The sequence below is a fragment of the Balaenoptera physalus genome, assembly GCF_965194825.1.
Source record: "Balaenoptera physalus genome assembly, chromosome: 6".
In the NCBI taxonomy this organism is placed as follows: domain Eukaryota; kingdom Metazoa; phylum Chordata; class Mammalia; order Artiodactyla; family Balaenopteridae; genus Balaenoptera; species Balaenoptera physalus.
In genome coordinates this window covers 17,700,181-17,724,650 of record NC_138885.1, presented here as the reverse complement: position 1 = coordinate 17,724,650, position 24,470 = coordinate 17,700,181, and the positions used below count along the sequence as shown (strand labels likewise).

Sequence of the window (24,470 nt, the reverse complement as noted above, 5' to 3'; positions counted from 1 at the left end):
TGAGAACGGTTTTGCATTCCCTTATAGATGAGGTCTTTTTTTTTTTTTTTTTAAATCTCTTTGGAGACTTTTGAGTCTTTTCTCTCATCGTGGTGTTCTATAATTTTGTGAGGACGTGAATAGAAATATTCACCCCGTTCAGTTCTTAGCTGGCCCTCTCAAAGGAAGAATTATCTCTCTCTTCAGTTCAGGAGAATTTTCTTCTTTTCTTTTGTTGATTATTTATGCTCCTTATGAACTGGATGTTCATAAAGTTTTCTCAACTTTATCCAGGCCATCTGTTGTATTTTTTGTCCTACAAATTATTAGCTTATTTTTCAAGAACTTTATTGGAATTGCTCTCTTTTCATAGTAGACTATTCTTATTTTATGAATGTAATGACTTTAGAATCTTTGTGAAGATACCTATTAAAATTTTTAAATCTCCTCTCTCCCCATCCCTCCCCTTCCACTCATCTCTTTTCTCTAAAATCAGTTGTTCTGTGTTCTTGATCTTCTCTTTTGTATGGGAACCCAAGACCTTCCCTGGCAGACTTCAGTTTTGTTGGAGAGTGTTTATCCAGCTTTATTCTGGGGTAAACATTTCTGTCGCCAATTGTTCTGAGTGCAGTATGTGAAGCCAGCTTCTGTGGCTGCTTTGAGCTATTCTGCATCTAAAGCCTTATTTGTTGTCCTGCTTCTCACTTCACTTTCTGTATCTCCTTACCAAGCGTACTAGGCAGAATAATGACCCCCAAAGGTGTCCACTTCCTAATCCCTGGAATTTCTGATATGCTGTCTTACATAGCAGAAGGGACTTTGCAATGTGATTAAGCATCTTGAGACGGGAAGGTTATCCTGGATTATCCAGGTGGGCCTATTATAATCACAAAGATTCTTATAAGAGGTAGAATAGCAAAGTCAGAGTCAGAGTAGGAGACGTGGCAATCGAAGCACTGGTAGGAGGGATGTGGCCACAAGCCAAGGAATGTGGACAGCCTCCAGAAGCTAGCAAGGCATGGAAACGGTATTCCCCCTAGAGCCGCAGCAGGAACACAGCCTTTGAGTTTAGCTTCATAAGGCCCATTTCAGACTTCTGAGCTCCAACACTATAAGATAATAAATTGGGGTTTTTAAGCCACTGGGTTTGTGGTAATTTGCTGCAGCAGCAATAGGAAACTAATATTCCAAGTCATGAAAAACCTCCAGATCTACAGGGAAGATCAACTTCCACCACCATGGAGTTTTCTCCTCAGCATATTCTGGGCTGTGCCTTCCTCCCTCTATTTATTGACAAGTTACTATCCCATCCCCTTTTTAACTTCTGGAAGGCTATAAACATTTCTGATCTGTCAGTGGTCCACTCTTCCCTATTCCTGGTGCCTCTACGAGTTGATTTCCTTTTCTGTTTCTTTATTGTCACACAGTGGATCTGGGAAGATGAAAAGTTTTCGGTGTGCTTTTAGAATCAGTGACACTCTGATGAATACAGAATGTTTCCAAACGTCTCATTATTTTAAAGTCACAGCTGTCAAAGATGGCCCATCAAAAGTAATTCTTCTGGCTCCCCCTCAGTCTCCCTGAAGCCACACTTTAGTCCAGCATGGGCAATTGTGAGACAGCTGGTAGAGATCGGCAGTGCAGACTCTGTAAATTGTGCAGAGTTTCTTTTTACAGAAAGATAGCTGGGGTGAAGCAGCACCCTTGGCCTCGTAAGCAACAGTCTCCAATCCACAGAGGCAGCCGTGCAGCCATCTGATGCGAATTCCAGCCAGGTACGGCTTCGCTCCTGGCTCTGGGCATGGTCCTGCAATGAGGAGAAACATCGCTTTCCTCCAGGAATCTTTGGGGAAAGAATGGAAAGCTGGCAGGCCTGCGTGGGAGCCTGTGTTCCGGAGCAGTCCCTGCCATCTCGTGGTCTTCTCTGCCCCGGCAGGCAGTGACCTTATCTCCTCATTAAGGCTCATTACTCGATTACTGAACTCAGCTCCCACACTTCTCCAAGTTCTGAAACTTTCCTGTGCTGCATGGAGAGAAGTCATGTATCCAGGGGGTTGGTGGCCTTGATTTTCAAGAGAGAGAAACTTTGATCTCCTCCCTAGCATGGGCACAGTCTGCAAAACACAGATGTTTTCTTCACCAGTTATTTCTGAGACTTGGAAGGTAAAATGTCATTTTTAATGATTTCATTGTTTGGCTCTTTCTGCCATTTGAGAGATAGTAGAAAGTGTCCAGGCTGTAGAAGTCAGAGAGAGCGCTGCCACTTTCTAGCCGTGTGATTGTGGGTAAACTTCTTAAACCTCCATAAATCTCAGTTTTTTTCCCCTTTTGGTTAAAAAGGTGGATAACACCTATATCATAGGCCTGTTGTAAAGATTAAGTGAAATAAAGAACATAAAGTTATTAGCACATAAGTGTCCATCCTCTTGTCTGCCTCTATTGTAAGAGCCAACAGAGTATTTGGAGATGCCAGCAAGAGTTAATAGTTCTCACATGCTTTTTTTTTTTAGCATCAATTAATTTTTTTCTGACTATAAACATTATAAATGTAGGCTTATGTAGAAAATTTGAATAAACAATGAATATTCTAATAAAACTCTCACTATCAATCTCACCCTCTAGAGGTAATTCCTATTAGCATTTTGGTATTTTTTCCATTGTTTCTATAAACAATGAGAGAGAAATTATTCATTTTGCATGTAAAGCTATTACCCGCTTTTCTCACTTCATGTTACACTGGCACTCATCTTCTTGAGAGAGGGATTTCCTCTCCCAGCAGCTGTGGGAAGGACCCACATTCTTTGTGTCTAGACTTGGTAAGATTGAGTACAAGGAAGATTAGACTGCGGAGGGGGGTGGATAAGTCAAAGCCAAGAAGGAATTTGACCCCTGAAAGGGCAACATTTTAAGGTGGTGAAATGTAGTGGGTTGGTTTCACAACCCTATAAAGTAATTATGCTGGTGTTTCAAGATGGCATGCTTGGGGCCTAAGAGGTTTAGCACAACGGTGTCCTCTGGCCTGGCTGGACTTCACCCTGGTCAAGCAGGAAACACCACCATCAACCGGAGCTGAGCAGCCACACTCACCAAACACCCCCCTGCCTGTATCTCTTTATACACTTCGGGGGGAATACATCATCTGGATCGCAGCTTCTGCAAGACGCATGCATCAGAATGCTCATTTCCATCAAGCCTCAGCCCTGCATGAACAGGAGAAGGACCCAGCCTGTGACTGGGAATGTGTGCTAACAGAGGCAAGGTCCACTGGTCCAAGGACAGTCACGAGAAAGAGGCATGTAGCAACGAGGGTCCCCTCAGGAGTCCATAATGAGGCTTGAGGGACTGTTTATGAATCCTCTGAAATTTTATGTACATACATTTTTCTAGGAAAGGGTCCATAGGTTTCCTAAGATTTATAAGGGGGTCTATGCCTGCCTCCTAGTTATTAGGAGCTGTTGATCTCAAAGAAGGGGTAGAGTGCATATTCTGTAGGCAGTCCCTCAAGAAAAATGATTTCTTATCACTGAGCTTTAGATAAGGATCAGAGAATAGAGAATATGGAGTTATGTTCTTTGGCAAGAACTGGAATACAGAGATTGAATATTGCTAAATAAGGGACGATTCATATGCTTTTACATCAATCATTATGTCTTCCTCCCTCCCTCCCTCCCTCCTTCCCTTCCTTCCTTCCTCCTTCCTTCTTCTGATTTATCTATCATCTATCCCTTTATAGCTATCATTATTACTGTTGAGAGACTAGTTTGACTTTAGACAGACTTGTAAGTAACTTATCTTTTTTGTTGCTTTCTTCATTGCCCATGTAAAATTGAGATAGTTTTTTACCTCATAAGTTATTGTAAGAATTAAATGAGATATCTTTGTTGTAAAGCGCTTAACACAATGCTTAATATATAGTAAGTTCTCATTAAATATTTGCAATTATAATGATACTAATTATTAACTACAGACATATTATAACTCTCAGGCCATTATATGCGCAGAGGAATTTCCAATACTGTTTCACTCTGGCCTGCCTTCCCAGAATACTGAATGTTAATGATTTCTGTCTTTATCCATGTTTCATTTCTGAAAAAATATGCTCTTTCCTGGGGTTAATTGGTTAACTGATTGTCTATTAATTACTGATAACAGGTGAGTTAGAATCTGCCTTTAAGGGAAACTCAGTGACTAGCTTTGTGGGAGAAACTGTCAGAATAGGCTGTGCTATACTCCATTAACAAGTGATCTCAAAGTCTTCGTGACTTCAAACAAGGGAGGCTTATTTTACATCCATGCCGCACATCTCTCCCAAAGTGGTTATGGGGCTCTGGTTCTGTATCTTCACCTTGGTTGGCAGAGCAGCCACTATATTTGGAGAAAAAGAGCTCTGGAAGGTCTCCCACTGACATGTAAATCCTCTAGTCTGGGGTGCATCTGGGGCTTCCAGTTGCCACTCATTGGTCAGAAGCAGTCACGTGGCCACACCCAACCACGGGGAAAGGGAGTAAGCAGTGCAATCCTACACGTGCCTTGAAGGGTGGAAACCCAGAAATACTTGGTGAATTTATCCACGACTAAAACAGTAATGATGAGATTTTAGGTTACGTATGATACTCGGTTATGAACACACAGGCTGTTTGGCCTTCCTGATGGATGACCACCAACTTCCAGGTAAAACATGTAAAAGCTCTGGGGCCCTGTGGTGATATCCTGGGATACTGGAGAAGGAGATGAAAAAAGACTTGCTTCTCTCCCTTATTTTTCTTAATCTCCTTGAGTTTGGGCATGTCAGGACTGATGTTGATATAATTACAGAAAAGTGGTCTTTGGGTGTAGTTTTTTCCTTGTATGGTGTCTAAAATGGCACACGGAGGAGCCTTTGCTCATAGACATGGAAAATACCTGTTCAGAGGAGGGATTTTTAGCCTCAAGCTGGGACAATATCTTTTGAAAAGGAGATGTACAGGATTTCTTTTCCTTCTAGTGACCAGAAGATATCCTCTATGGAGTATTAAGAGGTAGCAATATATTAAGATAATTTGGGTTAATTTTTAATTGTACTTATATTTTCCATGAGCTGAGAATTTTTCATTTTGCAAGGCATTTTATCTTCATCAGTTATCTCTTGAACATTCCTAGTTATCATGTGAATTTGGTGTATGTATATATATATATATATATTTGTTTTAGAGATGATAATATTGAGATACGTAGAGGAGAAAGAAGGAGAAAAAACTCAGGTTATTCACTGAGCACCTGTTGTCTTCCAGACCCTCTGTGAGGCAATTTCACATGTGTTATTTCATTTTAATCTCCCAATAGCTGTGTAAGTCATGTATTATTATCATATTAGTAGGAAAACTGAAGCTCAGAACATTGAAATGGATTGCATTTGAACTGCATTAGAACCAAGGTTTCCTAATTGCTAGCATCTTCTTCTTGAGCCATGCCATCTCTTTTCTCTGCTTCACTCAGGATTGTTGGGACTGAAGGCATGTTTTTGAATTAGTGCTGCCTCTATTCATAATATTTCTCCTTGACACATTCAATTTGACTAAAATGATTAAAGTAATGCTTCATTTTGTTTGGTGAAGTTGTTACTAGAGCATCATAGAGAGGGCTCTGCGTTGAGAGGGTTGATTGCACTGACATTCTAAACATGCCACTGCAGTGTTAAGATTTTCTACACCAGTGAAGCAAGATAAAAAAATCATCAGTGAATCTGGACTGATATTCAAAACTGTACACCCGTCAGTCTTCTTTTTCCAGTTTCAGCTGGAGTTAATACAGATGACTTCAATAATATGTCCAAATTTTCCAAGATCCCTGTTCACAGATTAATGGATTCAGCACAATAGCATCAGCAATAACATTTTTAAAGATCAAGATGACAGTATTTGTTTACCCAACTTAATACACACACACACACACACAGGTCTTATTGCTTTTATTTGGGGTTTTCTTTTTCGTTATTCAGTAGTCCCTTGGGATTTTCTAACTTGACATCTATGTCTTCGATTATGTGCCAGGAACTCGAAAGGTCCAAGACACATAGTAATTTGACATTTTGTTGAAGCATGAATTTGAACTGCAGAGTTGGTGAGAAATATAATTTGTGGAGTAAATTATATATCTAGAAGTGGGCTCAGCCTAGAGCTTAGCATTTGTGTCTCATCCTAGCTGTGCTTTGTACTCTTTGTCTTAGTGTATAGAAATAACAGAGCAGATTATATTCTGCAGTAGTAATCGGGAATTGGTGAATTAAGAAAAGTCTAATCATATTCTTTCTCATAATCTTGGGCAGTTGCCTCCAAGTGGGTAGGAGAAAAACTACTTGGGACTTTTACTACTATTTATTTTTCAATTCAGGGGTTGGCAAAATATGGCCCATGGCTGAATCCAGCCCACCATTTGTCTTTGTAAAGAAAGTTTTGTTTGAATATAGCCATTTGTTTACATATTGTCAGTAGATGTTTTCATGACACAGTGGCAGAGTTAAGTAGTTGCAAAGAAGACCATATGGCATGCAAAGCCCAAAATATATATTATCTGGTGCTTTAAGAAAAAGTTAGTTGACCCCTGTTTTAATTTTATCTTTAAATTTTTTTGTAAAATTTTATAGTACAGTTTTATACTGTACTATATAGAGTATATAGTAGTCGTACATGTACACAATTTAAAAATAAATATATGCATATATTGATGGGACATTTAAAAATCACCTACTCAAATGGGGGCACATTCAAAAAAATTTGAGGACCACAGATTTAGGGCTATTACTATTTAAGAAACACTCACAAATGAGTGCCTTTGTTGTGGTGGTTAGTGTCATTAAAGCTACACATCTTGTTTTGTGCAATGTTTATACTTTTATTATGCAAATTCTATGGGAGAAAGTATGAACACAGTGACGCATGAAAGGAGGAATTGTGACCAAAAATGAGAGAAAGAGAGAGGAGAAAAAGGAAAAAAAAAAAAAAAAAAAAGAGGAATAAAGAGTGGAGGAAAGAAACAGAAGAGGCAGCCTACCGTGTAAGCAGTAGTGCCTACTCAGAGCTGGCCTATTCTCTTGAATTAGGTTAGACATCAAAACCAGCTCTAATCTGATTGCAGTAGACAGCTGCCTGCACGGTGTGGTTTGAAGTATCTGAAAAACTCCTCCCATTGACCAAGAAAGAAAGAAAGAAAAAATTTCTCCATTGGTTTTTCTCAAAGCCCGAAATTCTCCCATTTTAGTCAACCTCTCAGATTATGGGATTTGAGATTCTCTTTAAAATATATTTCTGTTCTGATGCTGAGGGACGACACACTGCACCATCTTTTGCCATTAACTTTGGTTGTTCATTAGTTCGTCGGATTACTTAGAGCTCAGTTGCTTGGTTGAAAAGTATCTGAGGAGACCTTGAACCCAGGATCATTCTTTCATTTTGGGAAGAGCAAACCAACTGAGGGATGGCAGCGATGGGCCAGAGGTGCCGTGGCTGAGGGTAGAGAGTCTGATGAGGAAGCCTGCTCCAGGCAGGTCTGATCCCTGGTCCATCTGCAGAGAACGTGGACAATTGGAAGTTGCTCCTCCTGAGCTTGAAGGTTCATTAGTTAGCGAAGTAATAAGGACTATATATTACCAAGGACCCAAGGCCTACTGAGAATTTCTTGTGTGTGTGTTAATCTCAGCAGAGCAAAGCTCTGCCAAGCTTAAAACTAATCTGCATTAATGAACAGCCTCCTTGATTTCCATTTTTATGATGCGTGCAGCGTGGTGATTTGTTTCTCCATGGCTCGTGATGGGGTGGCTGACTGATGAATCACCTTCCCTGAGAAGCTTGTCTGTGAGCAGTAACGTTGCAAATGGGTGCAAATCAAAAAGTCTGTTATTATTTCATTAAAAGGATGACACAGGCTCCTAGTTTCCAAAATCATCCCCTCTCTTCACATGACCCACTGAAGTTTCTGTCTCAGTATGTGGGTGTGTGTTGAACCAGTCTCTGCACTACTGCTGTATATTGGAAGACGCAGCTACTTGGGACAATTTTGACGCATCCTAACTTGGCCAGTCAAGCAGGAGAAGAGGCTGGAGGAGATTATTTTGGGGTCAGATACAGTTATTTGGAGTGAGTTGAACAGAAGAGTTGGAACCAGGGCCAGGTCCAGAAAAGCTGGAAGTAGTGGGGCCGGAAGCGTGGAAAAGAAGAGGAGTAGGAAAAATAAAGCAGAGTGCAGATGGGTTGCTCTTGGGTTTTAAATTTAGGCCTTAAACCTGTGAGCACAAGATATTCCTTAAGGTGATACCACCATAATCATAACCACCACCACCATCATTACCACCATCACCATCATCACCACCATCACCATCATCACCATCACCATCCTCCTCCTCCAGTCTGGCACTATGCTAATTGCTTTATATGTCTTTATCTTTAATCCTCACAGCAACCTTTTGAGAGAGGTGTTACTATTCTTCTTCTTTCTTTTCTTCTTAAAAGAAAAATTGGATAGAATTCATAAATCATAAAATTCACCCTTTTAAAATGCACGTTTCTGTGGTTTAGTATATTTCAGAGTTGTACAACCATCATCCCTATCTGATTCCAGAACATTTTAGCACCCAAAAGAAACCCTGTACCTATTAGCAGTCACTGCTTATACTTTCCTGCCCCATAGACCCTGGTAACAACTAGTCTACTTTCTGTCTCTTTAGATTGCTTATTCTGGATATTTCCTATAAATGGAATCATACAGTATGTAAACCTTTGTGACTGGCATCTTTCACTTAGCATAATGTTTTCAAGGTTCATCTATGTTGTAGTGTATATCAGTACTTCATTCCTTTTTATGGCTGAATAAAATTCCATTGTATGAATACACCATATTTTGTTTATCCACTCATTGATGGGTGTTTTTCTTTGTTATTATGAATGGTGCTGATAGGAACATTAATGTACAAGTTTTTGCATTGACATATACTTTCAATTTTCTTGGGTATATACCTAGGAGAGGAATTGCTGAATCATATGGTAATTCCATGTTTTTTCATGTGCTTATTATCCATTTTTATATCTTCTTTGGAGAAATGTCTATTCAAATAATTTTGTCCAGTTTGTAATTGGGCTATTTATTTTTTATTGTTGAATCATAATAGTTCTTTATATTTTCTGTATACTGGACCTTCATCAGGTATGTAATTTACAATTATTTTCTCCCATTCTGTGGAATGTTTTTTCATTTTCTTTATAGTATCCTTTGAGCATAAAATTTTTTAATTTTGATGACATTATTTTATCTTTTTTTCTTTTGTTGCTTCTGCTTCTAGTGTCATGTCTAAGAAACACTGTCTGATCCAAGATCACAAAGATATACTCCTATGTTTTTTCCTAAGTGTCTCATAGTTTTTAACACATATTTTAATCTTTGATACATTTTCATATATTTTTTAAGATTGTGCGTATATAATTTTTGTATATGGTGTGAGGTTGGGCTCCAATTTCATTCTTTTGTATAAGAGTATTCAGTTGTCTTAGCCCTATTTTTGAGAAGAGATTTTCCCATTGAATTATCTTGGCAATTGTTGAAAGTCAACTGTCCATAAATGTCTGCATCTGTTTCTGTATTCTGAATTCTATTTCATTAATCTATCTGTCTGTCATTATGCCAGTATCAAGCAGTGCTGATTACTGTAGCTTCGTCATAAGTTTTGAAATTGGGAAGTGTGCGTCCTCTGAATTTGTTCTTTTTTAAAGATTGTTTTAGCTATTCTGGATCCCTTGCATTTCTATATGAATTTTAAGATAAGCTTGTCAATTTCTCAAAAAAGCAACTGAGATCTTGATAGGGATTGTGTTGAATCTGTAGATCAATTTGAGGGGGTATTGCTATTTTAGTAATATTGTCTTCTAGTTCATGAACATGGGATGTGTTTATTTATTTAAGTGTTCCTTAATTTTTTCAACTGTAGTTTGTAGTTTTCAGTGTAAAATTTTTTCACTTTTTGGTTAAATTTATTTTAAAATATTTTTGATGCTATTGGAAATGGAATTGTTTTCTTAATTTGTTTTTTTTGGATTGTTCATAGCTAGTATATAGAAATACAATTGATTTTGTACATTGATCTTGTATTCTGTAAGCTTGTTGAACTCATTTATTAGTTCTAGTATTCTTTTGATTTTGTGGATTCCTTAAGATTTTCTATATGCAAAATCATATAACGTACAAAAGGAGATAGTTTTACTTCTTTTCTAATATGGATGCCTTTTATTTCGATTTTTTACCTAATATTCTTAGCTAGACCTCCAGTATAATGTTGAATAGAAATGGTGAGAGCTCACACTCTTGTCAGACTCACCAAAACCTTTTAGCTTGGTCACCGAGCCATACTGTGTCATAACTTACATATATAAGTTATATATATGGGATTGCTACATAATTATGTATTATATATAATGATATAATTATGTATATGTATGTCTTATAGATTTGTATTATTGACTCCAAAGAGCTCTACCAGCTTGGACAGCAATGTTTTTCTGGGAAAATAAGCTTACATTTCTTACTAATAGTGAGCAAGAATTTCCTCTAGCTCCAAGCTGCTGATGATAAGACTCATAATGGAAGGCAAGGACTGGGGAGTGTTTGTTTGTTTGTTTGTCTGTTTTATTATGCACATATCATGTATATATACAGTCAGGCATAGTTTTGTTACTTGGTTGCATTGTATTACTAGTTTATATATTAATATATAAAATTTATATATTCACAAAATCATCTATTTCTCAGTTAAAACCCTTTTCCCTCTCTTCCTGTTCTTCCCCCATGGAGTCAACTCTGAAACATGCAAGAGAAACTGTAAGGAATTGTACTCAAGAAAACATGTGAGAACACCTATGATAGCTTTTTATATGTATAGTGACCATATAATTTGTAATTAATGAGCACAGTTTTGAGAGTGAAAGGGGAAATCAATAATAATTAAGAGGCAGCAGACGAAAGCTAAGACTGGCTGAGGAAAACTGAGACATAAGTTCATGCTACAGTAAGTCCCCTACATACAAACGAGTTCTGTTCCGCGACCGCATTCGTAAGTTCAATTTGTTTGTGAGTCCAACAAAGTTAGCCTAGGTACCCAACTAACACAATCGGCTGTATAGTACTGTACTGTAATGGGTTTATAATACTTTTCACACAAATAATACATAAAAAACAAACACAAAAAATAAATAAAACATTTTTAATCTTACAGTACAGTACCTTGAAAAGTACGGTAGTACAGTACAACAGCTGGCATACAGGGGCTGGCATCGCGTGAACAGGCAGGAAGAGTTACTGACTGGAGGAGGGAGAGGCGGTGGGAGATGGTAGAGCTGAAGGATCGTCAGCAATAGGAGATGGAGGGCAAGCTGCAATTTCACTCATGCCTGATGTTGATGGCACAGGCTCTGGTTCCTTGCTGGATTCAATTCTATCTACCCTCTTGAAAAAACGATCCAGTGATGTCTGGGCAGTAGCTCTTTTTTTCTCGGCATAGATGACACGGTAACACTGGATTGCATTCTGAACGGCTGCTGCATCCTTCATGTACCGTTCTACGTTCGGGTCCTGTGCCTCAAAACTAACAGTGCCTCCTCAAATAAAGAAAATCCCCTTGCCATTTCCTGCATCGTGAGTCTCTTCGGTTCTTCAGTTACTTCTTCCTCTTGTCTCTCTTCCTCCTTTCTCTGGGTCTCCAATTCCATCATTGCTTGGCGCTTCTTAACAGTACCAGCTACATCACTGCTCCTTTTACGCTTGCTTCCGGACATCCTGGGCTTGAAATAAAGATACTGTACTACTGTACTCTATACAGTACTGTACAGTAAAGTACACAAAAGCACTTGTAGAGGATGCACGCATGTGACAACGTATGCCAGACACATGAACTAATTTACATGATTGGACATGTGAACGCATGTTCGCCTCTTTGGAAGTTCGCAACTTGAAGGTTCATACGTAGGGACTTACTGTACTTAGAAGAGAAGATAATTAAACATGTTTTTTAATATCTACTTTATAATTTGATTTGAACACCAAATGTCATCAGTATATAGCACGTGTCTTATTATACCGACCCCTGTTGTCTGATGAAATGTGAGTCTAGAATCACATTCTAGCTTATGTAATTCTAAAGAAGCGTTTCCAGGAGTGGTTCAATGTGCTCTTTTGCAAAACATCATTAGCCACGAGTATGTTCTTCGGGTAATGTGATGCACTGACTTGGCATCTCAGTCAGTGATAGGAGGCACTTTTCTCCTTTTTGAGGAAATGTCCTGTCTTGACCTGAGGCTCATGTAGTGCACAGGCCTCTGCTAAAGCAGATTGTTTTTCTGGACCAGATCACAAGCCAGGATTTTATACTTGTGAAAATGAATACTAATTTGGCCTCCTGCATGTCTGGAGTCTGAACTGATGGTTCTCATTTAACCACCAGCACAGATCACAGGCGGTATCCAACTCACCAGTGTGAGGAATTCCAAACATTCATCAGAAAGTTGGATGTTTGGCACTGGAGTTTATTTTCCTCACAAAAACAGCGACAGTTAGGTTCCCAGGCTTGTCAACAGAGCCTTGAACACCCCAAGTGTGCTGTATTATTGACCCCATATTGACCTCACAGTGCTCTGCTGGCCCTGTTTGGACAACAAAGTTTTCTGTGAAAATGTGAGCGAGGATTTCCTCTAGTTCCAAGTTGCTGATGACAAGACTCATGGTTTGGGGCTGGGGTTTTGGGAAGGCAGGACAGTGGGGTCTAGGGTGCTGTATTATTAGTTTCCTATCGCTGCTGTAGGAAATTACCACAAATTTAGTGGCTTAAAGCCACACACATTTACTGTCTTACAGTTCCAGAGATCAGAAGTCCTTCGTGGGTCTCAATGGGCTAAAATCAAGGTGCCTGCAGGGCTGCATTCCTTCTGGAGGCTCTAAGGAAGAATCTGTTTCCTTGCCTTTTCCAGCTTCTAGAGGCTGCCCACGTTCCTTGGCTCATGGCTCTCCTCCTCCATCTTCAAATCCTGCAGCGGTAAGTCCTTCTCATGCTGCCATCTCTCTGGGTCTCTCTTCTCCCTCCCTCTTCCACTTCCAAAGACCAAAGTGACTACATTGGGCCTACCTGGGTAATCCAGATTCATCTCCCCATGTCAACGTCAGTTGAGTAGCAACCTCAATTCCATCTGCAACCTTCATTCCCCTTTGCCATATAAAGTAACATATTCACAGGTTCCAGGGATTAGGTCACAGACATCTTTGAGGGGCCGTTATTCTGCCACAGGTAACCAGGAGTAAGGGGGTCCATCCGAGTATCACATTCAGTTAATTGCTAAGTTGTATTGATAGTATTTTGGAACTCGCAACAGAAACACTCTTATCTTTTACATCTCCCTAGCTGTTTTCCTTACTGCCTCTCACATGTAATGCTTTTCCAATACATTAATAGCTACAGAAGTCCAGCTTTTAGAAAGAGTAAAAATGATTGAGCGCTGAAGTGACCTGGGCAGGCCTCCTGGAGGGGGCTGGCCTTAGGGAAGATGATGAATGTGCAGGACAGGTTTCCAGAAGGGATATCTTGGGGCAAATGTAAAGATTTCAACTTATTAGGAATGGCTAAGTATAGGTGGTGAGAAGAAAGGGTCGTGTCGGGGAAGCCACATCAAGGAAGGGGGATGATTCGAGAGGCTCCTGAGTTCCAGCCTGACTATGGGTTTGTGTAAACATACAGATTGGCCTTCTGCAAGAGCGTAAGGTTGGGCCGCGTCCTGGCCAGCCTGATCCTGCTGGTGAAGAGGAGCTGTGAGGCCCTGATACTGCTCAGCTCTGCCCCTCAGTCATGGGATGGAAATGAGTCTCGTGAATCTTCAGTTTCACCAAGAGCCTGCTTTGTAAACCAGTCTGAGGGCCACCCTCTTTGCAGCATCTCATTCAAAGAAATTCCAGTCCAGCATCTAACAATACTTGAAAAGCAATTTAAATCTTGACTTCAGTCTTGAGAAAACGCCAAAGAGGGAGCCAAATTTTCAAAGCCCCTTTCCCTTTCCTTACATCTGTTTGACTCCCATGCAAAGATCGGCCTCCCCGCTCCTGCTTCCACTCTAATGACTCTTTCAGGTCACAGGGACTTCTTTGCTTCCTTGTGTGTTTCACTGTCTTTCCTGTTTCTGTTCAGTTTGGTGAAAATCCAGCTAGACTCTTGCTTCATGATCCAGGAAAGCAAAGGCAGGTTCTCCTCTGTGGGTGGCAGGGGGATAGGCTCTTGACACTAATACTCATTTTTGCTGTCGCATTTAGTTCTTTCAGCCAAGGTAGAGAGCAGGGAGGCGAGGGCTGGCGGGAACGCAAGGCCATGGGCAGGGCGGTCCCCAGGCGGCTGTGGCCTTCTCCCTGCTAATGGAATCGGTGTCGTGAAACAGCGAAGGCTCCACAAGAGCGGAACCGAAGTCGGCACCCATGGGGCTGCAGGAAGAGGCAGAATCTTGCTGGGGTTTCATTTAAGTGGATGCATTTTACAAATATTGGATTTTAGCTCACTCAAGAAACAATTAAACTCCAAATCTGGTTGTATATATTAAATTATAACAGTGGGGAGGCAAATACAGAGGTGCTTAGCAGATTTAAGAATTAATAGAACAGAAATTGGTACCGTGAAATTAGCACCTCGTCCATCTAATCTAACGGTGCATTACCTACAGCGTCAAAATAGATACGGTTAGGCATAGCACTTATCTTTCCTGTGGCACCTGATGGCTGGAGGTCTTAAAGAACTTTTCAAATTACCCTTCTAAAGTAATTAAATCTCTGCCTGGAGGTAGGGGGAAGAGGAAGAAGCCATCTGTAAAATAAAATGCAAAGACTCTCGCTTTTCCTGTCGCTTTGTGATGCTGGCAGGCTGGTTTCTTTCTCTGTCCACACATGCATTTTTGTGGAGCTGACAGGTGACCATCAGCATTGGGTTGGTCTTCCTTGGGACCACTGTAAATCCAGCCTTATCCTTGGAATCTTGCCCACCAGCTCTTCTAGAAGTGACTGCCTCTTCTGATCTACTGAAATCCTTAATACGTGGAAGTAAATGCTAAGTACCTTGTATTATTAATAGACTGAGCCCCACAATCAGGTTCTTGTCTTTTGGGGAGTACGGGTCATGTCTTTCTTATATGTGTTTTGTTTTGTTTTTCCTGCAGCTCCCAGCATGGTGTTTCAGACATAGCTGGTGCCAGGAGGAATACTAAAAATATTTAATAACTGACTAGGACGCCAACTGGTCAGAACAGATGTTGGGGGCTAAAACCCAGTACAGCAATGCCACCATGAACCCACTAAATGTCAGCCCTGAGGGGTACAGAATTGTTCATTGGCTCATAAGATGGACCCAGGCTGTGACCGGTTCCTTCTTCTGGAGCAGAGGGTATTGCCAATATGACTAATATAATTGGAAAATTATAGCATCTTTATGTTACAAGTGGACAGACATTTTAAACTAACTTCCTGAATGATACTGCGGCTTGCAATTGCATTTAAGTTTTGCATGTAACGACAATATGATGGCACTAATAATGACAATGCCACACATTGTTATGATTCTTTATAAATTCTTAAAAGAATGTTCCCATCTGTGATCTCATTTTATTTTCTTAGCAACTCTGAGATAAATATGACAGATATTAATATTCTCAAATTATAAAGAAATGGATCATCAAAAAGATTATGCCTTGGATATTGCATCATGTAAATATTCACACGTATGCCCCTGTGCACACATATGTACATGAACAGACTTACACGTAAAAGGATGATACCTATGCTTGGGAAGCAGGTGGTCCAGAGAGATGAAAAATCCTGGTATTGTTTAAGAATACGTACAGTGCAACACATTGAAAGTTTGGAGGGTGGACAGAAACATTACGATTCATCTCAGGTGGATGAAGCTTCTCACCAGAAGTGTGTTTAGAACAGGAGTTTGGAGAAACTCAAAGAGTGAAGCAACTTCAGGAGTTTGGGGCATATATTTATACTTATATAACTGGTTAAAACTTCTCAGTCTAGTACAGGTTACCATATCCTGGGATCCAACGATAAACTTTCAAAAGGGTCTTTGAATACTCTGAAATTATATACGGCACTTTGTATGTATTGATGTGACCTTATCTGGGGAGTGAATCCATGGATTTCGTTGAGTTTTCAAAGACTCTGTCATTCAAAATAGTTTAATAATCTCTGCTTCAGGGAGTCGCAGTTATTTACCTTAAATGATAAATAGAGTAGCATAAATTATGGTTTAGGATTAACACAAATAATTTGCAAACTTATAATGACGTATGAGTTTAAGTGGTTCGTTAACCTATACACTCTCATGGCAAGAATATACTTATTATCTTTTATTCTAAGTCTTCTTTTCCAGGTTGCTTTGCTATTTCTACTATTTCTTGCTTCCTCAATCTCCTTTTCTGGAAGCCTTAATTTTACAATTTTCTGCACCTCTAGGCAATTTCCCTCTTACTGTTTAGGGTATAAAAGAACTTGAATGACCCCAGGCTCTAGAGAAGGACCATAAGTTTCTACCACAAGCACCCTCCTGAGTAAATGCCATCACTCAGACCCTCGGATTCTCACCTAGACTTTTCTATCCATATTATGCCCAAGAGTTGAATGGTTTGCACATTCTTTCTATATTACCCAACCTATTAATTTTCTGATCAAGAGTAACTGCTACCACATGATTACCTTGTTGGTGACAGTAACATGTTGACTGGATTAGCTTTCAAGGGGGAAGTAATAGAGGTTAATGGCCCACATTTGTTTATATCCTGTTAATAGGTGAGGCTATGGGGGATTGTGGAAAAGACTGGAAATTAGGGCCTCTGGGTTTCATCCCAGCTCTACCACTGCATGCCCTCTGCCTAACACGTAACCTCTTCTCATCTCTGAAATGGCCTCAATTGTGAGAGGTCCTTTCTGACATACCATTATACGATTCTTTAATAGGCCACCTGAGAAGATAGAGAATCATTCTGGAGAGATCTCCAACTATCAGAGATATTTTGGAGTTTCCAAAATGCTTGCCTCATCTATTGCTTAATCAGTGGTTTGTAAGAAATCACTGTGGTTATTGAAGCACAGGACACCGTTTTTACAGCTTCCATTAAGGACTGAAGCCAGGCTGTGGCGGGGCTGGCTCAGTAAATCATTTGTATTGGGAATGTATTTGTCAGTTTTTCTGCAGATTGTGTAATTATTGCATCGTTTTATTTCCAATGCTCATAAGTGGGGATTAGAGCTGACACTTGGTAATTGAAACAGCGTTCTACCTTTCATAACATAGTTAGCAGGAATTGTTAAGAGTTTTATTTCTCTCCAAAGGGTTTTCTCTTGCTGGCTGCCTCCAAGTTCCCAGGGTTTCACACATTCTGCACTGGGCAGGCTCTCCAGGACATCGAAGACCACTACCAACAGCTGCTACAAGTTTAAAACCTTTAGAAGAAGGAACAGATTGCAGTTTGCTCCTGAGGGTTTGTTGAGTTTACGTTTCTGAAACGTTAAGAGACACACGGTATAAGAATTTTGAACATTTTGACTTGTGCCTTTATTTATTTTTGTTGAAATATAGTTGGTTTACAATGTTGTGTTAATATCTGCTGTGCAGCAAAGTAATTCAGTTATACATATATATACATTCTTTTTCATATCCTTAAGAACTTTGAACATTATTAATGAGTAGAGTTCTTCCTTCTTCAGGTCTGAAGGGAAGGGGTTCTCTTCTTTCCATGATCCTTCTTGCTCGCCCCCTCCCACCAGCACACTCAAGACCGGCATCGCTGAGCCCTCGCTCTGTGCCAGGCCCTGTCAGCATTCATCACAATGACCCTAAGGGGTCCTCAACATAATAGTCTGCATTTTATCGGAGTGTGAGCTGATTGGCTCCAAATCAGGAGTCTGCCTTCCCCACTGGCACCCCATTGCTTCACACGTTCACATCACTTTTAGAGGGATTTCTTTTCTCATTATCGTTAATGCTGTTCCACCTATAATGGCGTTAGAGTTGACAGCTTTACCCTGCGCCACCTCCTCTCACCCTAATCACACATATCCGCACACACACAAGGACACACGCACGGTCCCTCACACACAGACATCAGCACAGAGGCATGTGCACATAGACTGTCAGAGGCTCTATCGCACGCATATGCACGCACGTGCACACAGGCACACTCACACTCATACACGTTGAAAGTAAAAGCCCCAGAGTTTCAATGGTGCCGTTTCCCGAGTCTCCTGTTCGCCGTCGCCCTGGACTCTTGACTCCTGTTGCTCTAAGCCGCCCCCTCTGACCCCTGCTTCTCCCTTCCTGAGCAGTGTGGCCAGCTCCCTGCATCTTCCACCTCCTGCTAAGGACAGAGGTGTGGGGCTGAGAGGTTAAGGCAAAAGGCTCTGTCTGCGTGCCTGTGGGAGTTTTTAGGCAGATAGATGGTTGGGATCAGGGGCGAGGTTGGCTCCAGTACCTGGTAGTCGGGTCATGTGCTACCGCTGCTGGGCTGACATCGGGAAATAAAAAATAAAATCTTCCCCCTCGACACTGTAGGAATGGGGCTGCCCCAGGAACCTGGGGGGGCGGTGCAGGCCTGGGGAAGTATGGAAAAGGACCCATGGCTAGTCTTTATTATTTTTTTTTAAATTATTTTTTATTGGAGTAGAGTTGCTTTATAATATTGTGTTAGTTTCTACTGTGCAGCAAAGTGAATCAGCTATACGTATACGTATATCCCCTCTTTTTGGATTTCCTTCCCATTTAGGTCACCACGGAGCACTGAGCAGAGTTCCCTGTTATACGGTAGGTTCTCATGAGTCATCTATTTTATACATAGTATCAATAGTGTATATGCGTCGATTGCACTCTTGCTTGCCTCCCCCGTACCGCCTCTCCCGAGGTGCTCCATATTGGCCCAGCAATAATAACACAAGATTCATAATAGTGTGGTTTTAGAGGCAAACACTTCTCCCTTTGGACGGCTGATGTCAGAAATTCCCTTTGAGATGAACAAAGTCTTATGCCTTCTCCCAAGTTTAAAGATAAGGGGGAGCATGTGGGTGTCCTCAGAGAGCTGACCTAGTGGCTTTCACACACATGGGAGAGTGCTGTGGTGTGAGCTCAGAGCCACGGGCTGGGGCTGGGAGAATGGGCTCCCTCTGGTGGCCTCAGCCAAGCCGCCACCTCCCTCTGTGTCTTATTTTTCCCATCTGTCAAAAGATGAAAGGGTTGTCTTAGAAAATCTCCAAAGCCCTTTCATGGGTAGCTTCCAGATATGTGTATTATGATAAGTTGACCATGAAGCACTTTCATATTTTAATGGGGGTGGGGTAAAATGAGGACACAGGGGAACCAGCACCTGAAAGGGACCCAAGTGAAGTAGGGACATAGGCCCTAAGGTCAGGCCTCCTCACTTCAAACTGGTAAATCAGAGCTTTGGCCAGAGGTATGTTAGGTTGTCTGCGCTGGGCGTGTTCTGATCTCCACGAGCAGACGGCTTCCAAAGTTTGATGAGGGTGGAGGATCTGCAAAGGTAAGAAGGGGACAAGGAAGTCGCCTGTTTCACAATCTCATCAAGGGTCTCCTGGTTGCATTAGATTAGGCACCGTAAGAATTACAGGCAGGCACAACTCCTGCCTAGTGGAGTCTCACAAGCTGTGTGACCCTGGGAAAGCTGCTTGACCTCTCTGAACTTCAGATGATTCCCCTCTAAGGCAGGGATAACAATTCCTACCTGGGAGGTTTCATGAGCTAGGGTTTGCAGAAACGCCAGCTAGAGAGCAGGGTATATACAGCAGGCTGTTCGTGAATGGTCGCACAGAGATGCATCCATGGCCCAGACACTTGACCGGGGATTGTAGCAAGTTCCATAGAGCAGAGAATAACATGAATAAATAACATTTAGCTCTTTGGTGTTCGGAAAGCATTTTGCTTTTAAATATTCCTGCCTGCAGGAGGTTTTCTAAAGGTCAGCTCCGTGCAGCTTATTAAGGAAGATGATTAAATCACTAGGCAGTTTGAGAAGAAAAAGCAGATGGATTTCAACAGCATCCTCCCCCCACGATTGACATTTTCTTTTACAAATCAAGGTGAGATTGTGGATTTGCTCACGTGGTTCTCCAGAGGAGAGCGTGGTGGTGCTGGGATGCGGCTCTGGTGCCTTCTTCCTTGTTTACGCCCAGCTGTTACCCTTGTTCCTGTCACTGTCAGTTACTGAAGGATCCATCATGCCCGAGACTCACAAGGGGGCTGCTTTTCTGCTTCCTGAGGAGGAGTGGCAGGGGCAGTGGAGGTGAACAAATTGGATTGATTACCATCTGAAGACTGGGTTAGAGCTTCTGTCCTAATCATGCTGGCGGGACCGCCAGGCTGTCTGATTCACTCAGACAAAAGCCCTGAGAGAACAGAGAGGGTTAGGAGCCCATATGCCCACCTGGTAGCCTAGCGGCCGCTCTGGATTGAGCAGAACTTCAGAAATAAGGAGAACATCTTTACTACTAATAACCTCCCACAAATGTCATAACCAAGGCTCTGAATACAAGAGACATGCCGAGATCTAATTCCACGTACTTATGTGTGTGGCTTTCTGATATCGACTGAGCTATTAATTGGTGCGTGTCTTCCTTTTTGTACTCCCCTTCCTGCAGGTAACTGGCTCAGCACATCATTGATTCAGGAGAGCTACGTGGTGGGGTAGAAGGTAGAAGTGGCCTGTTAGTCCTTCTGTCTTTGGTTTTTCAAAAGCTGAATTGCGCAGGAGAACCGATAGGGTTTGCTGAGGAGGTAGAAAGAAAGGAGAAGGGATTTTAGAGAATTGTGGAGAAGCAAGAGAGATCAGAAGACTCTCTCCACTGACCCCCACCCCACCCTGCCCTCTACTAGGCTGGGAGATGAGGGAGAGAGATCTCGGAAGCACTGAGATAACTTACTCATCAATCCTATTTTGTTCTGTGTATTCATGTAGTTCTCATTCCTGGGTGCCCACTTCTGGGTGTACACTTCCTTCTCTCTTTTCTAAGACCAAAGCCTTTGGCTCATCTCAAGAGCTCATGCATTGCCTGTTTTCTCTGTTTCTGGAAAACTGTGGTTTTATGAAATATCTGGAATTTCTCATATCACAAAGAAAAAGTGCAGATTTTCCAGAACGACCAGGGGGTCTGTACCACATAGCACTGAGCGTCATTGGACAGATTAGAACTGAAGACATGCTTTTAAGGTAAGATTTTACTATAAGGCGGAATGCATAACAAAAGTGTACAACGTTTCCTAGGAACTCCAGCATTTCAATTTTATTATACTTTTATTGAATATTCAATAAAAGAATATGACACCCTTTCAAATCGTGTTCTTGTAGCCTCCTGCTATGAAGCTAAATGAAGACAGATCTGTGCTATCAGCAGAAGTGGCATTCAACTGATTCTAAAACTTATATTTTTCCTGTATTGAGCATATTTTAAATGCACAGCATTAAAATCCTTGGTTCCTAATAGCTCAGTCCTTTCACTTGCGTATCACATTGCATTCAACAGTTCAGCATTTTTGTTTGAGAACATTTTTGGACTCTAGTTGGTGCTATCATTGGCTAGTAATGGTACTGTTTCCTTCATTCATTCCACAAAAATTTATTGAGTGCCTACTCATTGCCAGACATTGCGTTAGGCTCTAGAGAGGACTAAGACATACTGTCTTCATTGTCAATGACTTTGCAGTCGACCAGGCAAGATGAACTCAGCTGACTCTATCCTAATGATCCTCTAAGGTCTGTAGCAGTGTGAGGCAGAGGGTGATATGATGGGCACCCAATCCAGACTGCAGGGGGCCGAGGAGAGGCAGGGCAGGGAGGGCTTCCATAAGCAGAGGAGTGAGGGTTACCCAGGGGAAGGGGAAACGGGGAAAGAGGCAGCAGCATGTCCAAGGGTAGGTATCCATCAACTGGACATGCCTATTTGACTCAGGGACAATTTCAGATTTCAAAACACAAACCAGTAACTTCCGGCTGAGTAATACATGAAATAGACAACCCTATCCTGGTACTCGCCTCACCCACATTTATAGTCCAGACTCTATCAGTTAAATCATGCTCCTTTACATGGAGGAGTGAAATTACTTTCCAGAAAATTGCAAATGTATGTGCAAAAATGCAACATTTAACATTTTTGCATAGTGATTACTTTGTCCCGTCTTCCTGGAAAATTGCAGTACTTGCCCCCAGACCAGTGCCTCCAGGGGAATCCCGCTTTCAGAGTCTGTACCGTCTTCTGCCCCTTCCAGTGGGTGCCTTGTCAGGCCGCTGGACCTGGAAGTTATTCTCCCTCTTGCCTCTGGTCCTCCACAAGCCTGAAATAAGTCTTTGATTTCATGAAAGGAGAGATCTTTCTTGGACTGTCAAGTTCTCCAAAGCAAGAACATGTCAATGGAGTCTTTTAAAAGCAATAGAGGTGGCAGTAGGACCCAACAAGTTCACTGGACTTGGCAATTAGGAGGCCACTGACGACCTTGGCTTGAGCAGAGAAGCCAGATTGGGGTGGGTTGAGGAATGAACGAGAGCTGTGGAAATGGAAATCATGAGCGAGGTCTTCTCAGTTAGGACTTGGCTTGACAAAGGCGAGTGGAAAGGGACTAGACGGTGGGTGCAGGGTCAAGTTGAGATACAGAGAAAACAGGTCTAGACATTTCCCATGCTACCTATTGCCACTTTTCACGCTCTTAAACCTGAAAAGTCACTTAAAAAAGATACTCATACATTTCAATTTTTCCCCAAATAGCCATTGTTTTCTAAACAGAAAAACTTTAACACCCTCTGCCTATCACTGACATCCAGAAAGAAAATGCAGTTCATTTTTTTCCTTTCAAATCATTAAGAACAAATCAGTCACTTCGGGAAAATTCTTGTCATTGTCAGTGTGCCGAAACAGGCTGTGGTTCTGCACATGGGCACCGTGTTAATATATGCGTTTATTCTCTTTGCTCACACAGAGACCCTGGGTTGCTTGTTTCCGTAAAGGCTGCCTGTCATCTCTTATGGGACCTTCACAAGTCAGTGATACTGGTTACCTCAGGTCACAGCCCATCAGTTGGCTTATCTCCAGAAGAATGTGAAATTGCCTAACAAGCCTGCAAATGTGAAGGGCTCCACAGTGGCTTAATCACACGTGATGTTCCCCTGTCTCATCTGTCCCCGTACAGAGGCTGCACCTCTCATTTCTTAGACAAATACATTTCCTAGAGCTGTGGCTGGGCTATCGCAGTTGCGTGGGGTTTTAACCCCCATTCCCCAATTCCGGGGTGAATTTCATTCTGGAAGCCCTCCCGTGCCCTTCTCCCCACCTTAGAATCTTTCAATCATCTCCTTCCCTAAAACTGATCTGGGCAATCTGACAACCTGGCAAAATTATTTTAAGCCCAGGCTTTTAACTGTGTTTGGAGTGAGTGATAGCCTTGGAAGCTTACTTGGGGGTAATGCACACATCCAAGTATATATGTCCAGCAAAGTTTGCCACTTTGGGAGAGTGTGTACCTCCTTGATGCTTGCCCTCTTTGCAGAATTCTCCTGCCAGGGTCTTCTGTAATCCACTAGCTGTCAGCAGGGATGATTGCGATCAAAACCGCCCCCTCCAAAAAAGGTGCACATTCTGTGAAGTGAAAGACATCATGGTGGATGCAAAGATGAATAAAGTGATGGTCCAGCCCTCAACAAGGCAGAGGGCCATACATTGTATCAAAGGTACATATATTATATAAAGGACTAGGAAGCTGGGGACACAGTGTCATGAAGGAGCCAATAGTGTGATTATTTCTTAGTGTGATTATTTCTGAAAAGAAGGAGACAAACATGCCCAGGATAAGTCAATGCTTTGTTCTGTGGTCCAGAGGTTTTGGGGGCAGCTGCTTCTTTTTTTTTTTTTTTTTAATTTTATTATTTATTTATTTATTTATTTATTTTTGGCTGTGTTGGGTCTTCGTTTCTGTGCGAGGGCTTTCTCTAGTTGCGGCAAGCGGGGGCCACTCTTCATCGCGGTGCGCGGGCCTCTCACTATCGCGGCCTCTCTTATTGCGGAGCGCAGGCTCCAGACGCGCAGGCTCAGTAGTTGTGGCTCACGGGCCCAGTTGCTCCGCGGCATGTGGGATCTTCCCAGACCAGGGCTCAAACCCGTGTCCCCTGCATTGGCAGGCAGATTCTCAACCACTGCGCCACCAGGGAAGCCCGGCCGCTGCTTCTTTATAGAATTTGTATTAACAACATTTAGAAATTTTCTGTATTCCTGATGATCTGGCATTTGTGGCCTCGCTGGCTGGGGAAAGACTGCTGTTCCAAGGGAGCTAGTCAGTTCTTAGAGGCAGCAAAAGGCTCACCCCCAGGAGCGTCCCTTTCATTTGCAAACTAACAAATCCAGAACCTTTCCTCTGAACTACCTCCTCTCTCTGGCTCAGACACTCTAGGAGGCAGGATTCC

The 24,470-nt window shown here is 41.8% G+C and overlaps 1 long non-coding RNA gene across 1 annotated transcript in view; it reads left to right on the top strand.

Annotated features, from left to right (window-relative positions):
• Positions 1-24,232, top strand: part of LOC309662778 — a 34,013-nt gene extending 9,781 nt beyond the window's left edge. Inside the window, exons 2-3 of the long non-coding RNA XR_014264954.1 lie at positions 12,960-13,024; positions 13,721-24,232. This is a non-coding gene — a long non-coding RNA (uncharacterized lncRNA). The remainder of the gene's footprint in view (positions 1-12,959; positions 13,025-13,720) is intronic.
• The last annotated feature ends 238 nt before the right edge of the window (positions 24,233-24,470 follow it).